The sequence below is a fragment of the Arachis hypogaea genome, chromosome 11 (assembly GCF_003086295.3).
Source record: "Arachis hypogaea cultivar Tifrunner chromosome 11, arahy.Tifrunner.gnm2.J5K5, whole genome shotgun sequence".
Taxonomy (NCBI): Eukaryota; Viridiplantae; Streptophyta; class Magnoliopsida; order Fabales; family Fabaceae; genus Arachis; species Arachis hypogaea.
In genome coordinates this window covers 7015493-7023173 of record NC_092046.1, presented here as the reverse complement: position 1 = coordinate 7023173, position 7681 = coordinate 7015493, and the positions used below count along the sequence as shown (strand labels likewise).

General features: G+C 38.3%; 1 long non-coding RNA gene across 1 annotated transcript; it reads right to left on the bottom strand.

The window, feature by feature from the left end:
• Positions 1 to 4050: 4050 nt before the first annotated feature.
• Positions 4051 to 7019, bottom strand: LOC140176305 (uncharacterized). The gene is made up of 4 exons (XR_011867230.1): positions 6850 to 7019; positions 6704 to 6757; positions 6470 to 6626; positions 4051 to 4329 (listed from the first exon to the last, which is right to left on the bottom strand). It is a non-coding gene; the product is annotated as an uncharacterized lncRNA (long non-coding RNA).
• Between the last annotated feature and the right edge of the window lie 662 nt (positions 7020 to 7681).

Genomic DNA, 7681 nt, shown 5'->3' with positions numbered 1-7681 from the left:
CTCTCCTTGCCTTCTGAATGAGCAGCAAGCTTCTTTTATCTCCTTGCATGTTGCTTGGTTCTTCTTCCAAGGTCAACACCTTGAGCCTTGAGCTTCACTAACCCACAGAATCACTTTTTCACCTTAATCCTTAGAGAGGAAACTTTCCTTTTGACTTCCTCATCTTGACCGAAATACATGAAACAGCAACCATAGAAATCTTCCAAAGGTCAACTTGATCTGAGCCCTTGAAAACTAACTTGGTCCCCAAGTCTTGTTTAAGACCGTAGATACACAACAGGGAAGAACAGAAATCCTCTTTCCCTTGTGTCCCATTTCGGATAGAGCAGAGAGTTGGGAAGAAGAGATGTAACCAAGTTGCATGTATGAGGAAAAGATTTACCTATAACCTAAGCTTGATTTGGTTTGGATTTGTTGAGATGACTTCTGCCTTTCAAGCTTAGTTTCTCTTTCTTGCTTCTTTGGTGACTATCTTGGTGAAGAAGCTCTTTCTCTCTTTCTCTTTCTTACTTTTCTGAAGCTGATTTGACTTGGTCATAGAGAGATGAACGTTGCACTTTGAAAGAGAGAAGACTTCAATCTTACAAGAGAAGCTTTGTGGGATGGATACGGGCTTGGATTGGTTTTCCATTAAACAACCCGTTGGTGCCTTGCTTTGCTTCTTTGAAGATTTTTTTTTGCTTGAGATGAATGACTTGGGCTTGTCTTTATTTTCACTTACCATTCAGCCCATTAGCATATATCTTTTGTTTGATGTTGGGCTGCTACAACACTTGTTTTTAGCCTGCATCACTTATCAAAAATAATCAAAACTAATTGGGTGATTAGCCTACTAATCAAATGTTTGTCATCATCAATTTTATTAATTAATTTCTTAACTCAACAGTCATCCTCCAGCCCTGAAGGAGTCCTTACCGTGATGGAGAGGAACTTCGATGCCGGGACCTTCATAGACTCCCAACTGCTTCCCGGCATGGAAGAACACTTCCATGGCTCCGATCTTGCGGGGCAGGCGAGGTGGATGTACCGTACCTTTCTCCGCGGTGCTTCCATAGCTCGGAAGGTCGAGTTTGAGCTGTCAGGGATGCAGTCGCTGCATAGGAAGCTCGAATCTGCTGCTAAGGCCAATAATCAATTCAAGACTCAAGTTGAAACACTTCGGAAGCAGCTGTCCAAGGCAGAGGAGAAGCTTAAAGCTGCCGAGGAAAAATTGAAGACTTCTGATGCTACCGTCTGCCGTCTAACCGAGCGGGAGATGACTTTGGAGAGCCAGCTCAATGCCGCGCAAGGTCGGGTGGTCTCTTTGGAGAAGGAACGTGATGTGGCTGTCTCGTCGGCTAAGACCACTCAAGCTGAAGCTGAAGAGTTTAAGAAGAAGCATAAAGAGACCGTGAAGTAGGGAAAGAGTGCGATCCTGATGACTGAAGAGGCCCTTAAGACTCAAGTGAAAATTGTGGCTCCTGACTTCGACACGTCGGCAATCGGGGTTTTCAAAACGATCAAAGATGGCAAGATTGTTGATATGCCGAAGAAATGATGAACTTTGTAGATTTGTGGTTTTGTTGTAGAACTTGTCGCGGAGTTTGATGAACTTTGTAGGACTTGTATCTAAACTGCTTTGATAGCTGCCAGGTCGGCTTATAATTACTGCCTTTTTTGTTTATTTGGCAGTGTATTTTCGTTCCATTTTATTATCGTTTTGTTGGTATTGGCTTGTCGCTTGCGTTTGTTTACCGTCATGTTGGTAATTTTGACGAAGCTAAGTCGTGGCTTCACTATCGCTGTAGCCGTTTGTTATGGCGTTAACTTGGTCGGTTTCCAGGGTGATCAGTCTCGGGGTACCGTGTCGTTGTCCCGTTTAACATGTATTATAAGAAATTTGTTGTCGTGGGACGTATAAAAGGGGAAAAGCAAATTTGACAAGTGAACATTAATCGACAGTTGAACAAGTCTATTGCAATGATAAGTTCTTAACAAAGGTAACTTATTTGATAGTAAATTATTTGAGTTCGTCAAATTGCCTACTCGGCGTGTTTGAACTAAGAGTAAAATCTTCTTAAGTTACCTGCGTTCCAGGTTCTCGGGACTTCCTTGCCGTCGAGCCCCTCCAATTTGTAGGCGCCCTTGCTGATCACTTCTTTGACCCTGTAGGGCCTTCCCAGTTTGTTGCTAGCTTGCCTTCCTCTTGAGTCGGTAGCCCGATGTCGTTGCGCCACAGAACTAGGTCGTTTTGTTCAAATTCTCTCCTGAGTACTTTGGCGTTGTAGCGCAGGGCCATTCTTTGCTTTAGTGCTACCTCTGACAAATGGGCAATCTCCCTAGCCTCATCTACTAGGTCCTTCTCTACTACTTCTTCCACTCCCTGCAGAAGTAATCGTGGGCTCGGCTCACCGACCTCCACGAGTATCATAGCATCCACCCCGTATGTTGATGCGTGAGCATCTTTCCCATCTTTTCCTAGTGAATTTGCATCTAAATTGTTGAGTTTAATAAAGAATTAATGATCTTTTAGCCAATATAGATGCTACTTTGAATCTTGTATAATTCTGTTTATTTTAGGTAGCATTCAGCTGGATTTGATGGAGTTTCTGCAAAAGAAGAGATGAAGGCGAATGATGCTGTCAACCCTGACCTCTCTGCACTCAAACCTGAATAACTCGAGCTACAGAGGTCCAATGGATGTGATTCTAGTGGCGTTGAAAAGATAACTTCTAGATCTTTCTAACGATATATAATAGTCTATACTTCTTCTCCGAACTCGCTGCCAAGGCTGCGCCTAAGTTGAGATTTCTCAAGTTAGGCGCAAGACACAACAACAATATGCGAGATTGGTCCTGCCCACTTCAAGTTAGGCGCACTAAAGCCCAAGTTAGGCACAGCTTCACTCAACTAAACTCTAATTCATGCTGCCAAGCCCAAGTTAGGCGTGGATCCTAGTGAAGCCAAGTGGTCCCCATCCATCAATTGAAGATTTGCTGATTGCTATAATTAATTCTAATTTAAATTCAAATTTTAAAAATAGGAAAATATATTATTTTAGTTTTAAAGATAGATTTTAAATTAATTAGGATTAGATATAAATAGGGGGATACCACCTCAACATTATTCGATTCCAGACTTTCAATTCTATACAAATTTACATTCCGTAATCATAGTTTTCTACTCTGAACCATGAGCAACTAATCCTCCATTGTTAAGGTTAGGAGCTCTGTCTATTTGTATGGATTGATTTTATTGCTTTTTCTATTTTAATTCATGTATGGATTTACAATTTAAGAATTATTTTCGCTCTTCATCTTATGAATTTGGATGGAACGAAAGTATGACCCTCTTTCTATTTGAGTTCTTGTAAAACTTGGAAAAGTTCTTTACTTGAACAACAGCTTGAAAACATATTCTCCTAAATTTTAATTATCTGGATTTAACAGGATATGTGACATATAATCCTTTTATTTTTGGGTAATTAGAGTTTTTGTGGCATATAAATTGGAATTTGATCATGCAGCTTCTAATTGGAATTAACTGACCAAGGAATTGGCAGTTGATAAATTTTAGAGGAGACTAGAAAGATCTAAGGAATTAGGGTCTAGTCACATATAGTTTGCCATAAATTAAATCCTACATAATTAAAATAGTTAGTAAGAAAAGTTAATCCGGAAAAATAGATAACTCTGAAACCTTAACTGCTTTCTCAATATTTTACTCCCAACTTATTCACCTGCCTGTCTTCAAACATCTAAATTTATTAATTAATACTCTTTGAATATTCAAACACTCTTTTCTATTTGTCTAGCTAAGTGTAACACCCTACTACACAGTGTTTTATGCTTAAGTCATAGAACAGAGGTAGTGTGGTATTACAGACCTTTAATAGTAAGGATATACATATAATACTGAAAGAAATAATATACTAGGAGCCTTGAAACAGAGCGGGTAAACAAAAATCGCAAAATAAAAAGCGCAACGCTCAAGGAATAGGATTACTTGCGTGCTAAGAAACCTAATAGGAACATGATAAAACAATAAACGAAGGGATAAAGAAAAGCCAAGGAACAGCATAACTAGCCTCTGACTCAGCCTGCGAAGCTAAGGCTGGCCGGAGGATACATATATACATATAAACATACATAAGTGTCCCCAAAATATACCAAAATACCAAAGTAAACTCCTATCTCTCCCTCAACCTCTAAGAGGAGCATCATACATAAGTTACTTGGAGAGTAAGCTACACATATACATACATATATACAAATAGAAACCAAAATATACCCAAGGACTACTTCGCTTTCCAGAATCCAGACGCCTAGCGAGGAGCCTCTCGACCTGCATCTGAAAAACAACAATACAATATGGAATGAGAACCGGAGGTTCTCAGCATGGTAAAAGTGCCACGCGTATAAGAAATACGGTCCTGAGAATGCCATAGGCAATCCTAGAACTCCGTTATTCAATTATCCAACTTAAGTACTAAACAGAAGCCATAAACAGGGGTAGGTATTCTAAATCTGCCTAACTTACTCAAGTTCAAGCTTAACCTAACATCAAACCATTTCCTCCGTTTTCTCCATCCTTTCATCATTCAGAATGTAACAGAAACAAGCAACCAAACAAGTTCACGCACAAGTAATGATCAAATAGTACAAATAACAAGTATAACAAATAGCAGATAATATATATCAATTAGGCATACCCAAAAAAATGCATAGCAATCAATACAAACAAATGCATATGATGCATGCCTGTCCTATGGCTGATGGGGCCCATCTGTCGGTTATCCAGCCAACCCGACAAGTCCGAAAACCTTAGACTGTCCCCCGTCGCGCATCCCCAAGAGTCTATGCATAGAGTTCACATTCAATCATCATATAATCACTCAATGGGGGCTATCCATACCCGGGAATTTATACGTGCCCGGTCACCCTTACGACGTAGGGTCAACAGAGTATCGAGATTCAACCTGGAACACGTGGTGGCGAGCCACGGCTCTTACCCAGGGAACTCGTATCTCAGATAGCATTATTCATAAGCCATTTCATAGTCATAATCATTATTTAATCATTCATCAAGCCATGGCATATTAACTCCTTTTATTAACAACCTCCCTTTCACATTTTTCATCGTCATTCCCTTATAATTCAACTTGATTACCCTTTCCGGGTCCTGACCAAACTTTTTATCAAACTCTTCTCATCCTTCTTAATATCGAATAATCTTAAAATCAACCCAACTCTAACATTAAATCAATCACATCACACGAGGATTGAACTTTAACTTCTCGAACTCATGACTATCACTAAGACATCCTCGACACTCTATTTTCTTTTCTGTTTTTAATATAGCAAATGAACTCGGAATTGCACAAACTTTATGTCCAGGCGTTCATATTGAAATAAGCTTTCTAACAAACTAAATATCATAATTTTCTGATTTTTCTAGCCTCAGGAATAAAGGAAAAACCGTGACTGCTCTGCAGTGCATAAAACCAGAAAAATAGCAGCAGCATGTGATATTCAAAATTCAATATAAAATCCAAGTTAAATCCAATGACTTTGAAAATTAATGTAGTTAAAATTTACTCATCTAGGTTTCTTTCTCAATTGGTTCTGAGTCAATACCATTTTTAATGAAAAAGTTACATTACCTGGAAGTTAAGTAAAAATGAGACAAAATCTGTTTTAAAAACCAACAAGCTTAGTACCTTTCAATTGGAATAACTTTTATTACAAAACTCCAATTAAGCTAAATTTTGATTTGAGAACCCCTTGCTCATCTAAAAACAAGTGTGTCTTGGTTGCAACCCAATTTCTATTTAATTCTAAGAGTTACAAGCATTGGAAGTTGATGCATAGCTTGCTGAAATCTGTTTCTTTTTAGTTTTGACCACCAATATTCAAAAATTCACAGCTCCCAATCCTCAACTCTTAAAATTCTGAAATTTTAGAGAACTAAAGAAAGTTAATCAAATTTTATAACAAAATTGGTTTCGCTCCAAAACTCAACTCGTAAAAGTCGCAGCAAGACAAACAAGTTGCTGCCTATTTGATCTTTTCTGCTGCTGGACAGATTTAACAACCTAACTTTAAAAATTTGCCATAAATTGTATATTTAACAAAAAAGTCCCAAAATTTCCAGTTTAGTTCCTTATATTCCCAAGTTTAGCCCAAACTTGGTCTCATGCAATTCCGATCATTACATAATTAGTTACAGCATATACAATACCACCACAACACAACTCTACATCCTTATTAACAAACACCAATTCTAATCCATCATAAATAAATATAAGAGCACACCATTAATAGCTTTCACACCTCATAATTCTAATATATAAATTCACTAACAAATCTATTCTAACAACATTACAAGGCTAATCATTAAATACAACAAACAATCCAACTTATTCTATGGTTCCTCTAACCTAAGTTTTCACAACACCGTAAATATTAAACGTGCGAAACTTAAACCATACCTTGGCCGATCACTTAATTCACCCAAGGCAGCTTCTCAACATAAAATCACAGCCCCTCCAAGCTCAATCAAACAGCCCCAAAGCAAGCCTTGTCACCAACAAAGCTCCAAGTAATCCAAATTCAAGTTCAATGCATAAACACCCTCTTAAACTACACCTAATACACATATATATGTTCCAATTCAGTTCTCTATTACCAAAAACAAGATTGAGCTAGGGTTAGGGTGTTCTTACCATACCCATATGCTCAATAGCTTGAGCCCACAAGTTCCGGAATCTAACTTGAACCTAGAACACAAAAATTGGACAAGATTCACTATAGGTTTTCAAGTTTACCAAAGAAAGAGGGATAGAGATTCTGAACTCAATAGAAGGCTTACCAGAGAAATTGTTTGGATAGAAAGGTAGAGCTCGACGCGCTGAGCGCGTGGCCGCGAACGGTGCGGCAATCGGAGCCCGGATGAGGAAGTTATGGTAGTTGGAAGGAATGGTGAGGGTTAGGTTTCTTCTCTTCTCCCCCTTGCTGTGTTTTTCGTTGCTGTGGTGAAATGGAGAAGATGAAGCTGCTGCTTCATTTATGTTAGGGGCCCGGTTGAACCCATGGTTCCGGTTTGGGCCCCGGTTCAACCGGTTCGGCCCTTCCGGTCTGATTTTGGGCCAAATTATCGAAATTGGTATCAAAATTTTCGTTTCGACGAGCTCTATCCTATTTTAATATTAGTTTTGTATTTTTAACTTTCCTAATTAAAATTCAATATATTAACTAATAATTTACCGATTTTAGCGGGGTTTACACTAAGCCTATCAAACACTACTGTTGCTTAATCCATCAATCCTCGTGGGATCGACCCTTACTCACGTAAGGTATTACTTGGTACGACCCGGTGCACTTGTCGGTTAGTTTGTGGGTTATAAATTCCGCACCAAGTTTTTGGCGCCGTTGCCGGGGATTGATTGTGATTGACAACTACTCATTGTTTGATTGCTTAGATTAGATAATTTTTCTTTTAATTAGTTTTATTTTAATATTATTAATTTCTATTTTCAAATTTTTTTTCTTTATTTTTTTTCTCTTACTTTTCATTTTGTTTCCCTTGTCCCTGAGTTTGGTTTCACTTCCTTTTAATTTTTTTTTTCTTTTCAAAACTTTACGTCGTTTCTTTTTTTTCCTTTCTATTTTTATTTTTATTTTTTTTATTTCATTTTGTTTCT